This window comes from Durio zibethinus, chromosome 7, assembly GCF_047325235.1.
Source record: "Durio zibethinus cultivar Kanyao isolate XHJ-2024 chromosome 7, ASM4732523v1, whole genome shotgun sequence".
Classification (NCBI taxonomy): Eukaryota; Viridiplantae; Streptophyta; class Magnoliopsida; order Malvales; family Malvaceae; genus Durio; species Durio zibethinus.
This window is the reverse complement of record NC_143168.1, coordinates 23,569,039-23,569,716: the sequence shown is the minus strand read 5'-3', so window position 1 is coordinate 23,569,716 and position 678 is coordinate 23,569,039. Positions and strand designations below refer to the sequence as shown.

Below are 678 nucleotides of genomic sequence, written 5' to 3'. Positions count from 1 at the left end.
ATACCTTTCTCGGCCTTTTGGCTAAGATCAAGTGTAGTAACTGTTCCTATCAGTTTAATATCTGATACGTCTGCTATTGGCTCACATGATATTAAGTTAATTTTTTGTAGGGGAGAGTTCATCACAGTAGCTTGCTACTGGGGCTCATAAGCGTCGCCCAAGCGTTGCACTATAGCTTGGGTCTGGCACACCCAACCAATTCAAGTCTAATTATTTTGAAGCCTGAATTTATTTGAAGAACTAGATTTGAGATTCGATCTCAGATTTCTATCATTCATGCAGTGTTGTTACAGGAAGTTCTGATCATAACTGCTGGGTGTTTGGATCAAAACTAACCATAAATCCTGATGTTTTTGCCTAGGCTTCTTTTCAGCTGGATAAGAATGTGGTTACCAATCTACAGTCCCTGTTCTGGTGGAAAAGCAATGAGAGCGTTGTTTCAACAGACTTGATGTCATCGGTGGTAATTTGTTTCATATAATGGCCTGAAAGGTTTTATCTTTATAGCATATTAGTTCTGGTTGAAGTGTGATGTAGAGGTTCTATATGTACGTCTTCTTTTTAAGACTGTATACTGTTTTTGAGTTTGATTATGACTGCAGTTGTGAAAATGTACGTCTGTTTTTCAGTCACCAGGATGCTATGCAACATTTATGATAAAGAGCTCCTAATTGATGT

General features: G+C 38.1%; 1 non-coding gene across 1 annotated transcript; it reads left to right on the top strand.

Annotated features, from left to right (window-relative positions):
* LOC149518202 (U2 spliceosomal RNA) lies at positions 1–196 on the top strand. Its single transcript, XR_016343873.1, has one exon. It is a non-coding gene; the product is annotated as a U2 spliceosomal RNA (small nuclear RNA).
* Positions 197–678: the final 482 nt, after the last annotated feature.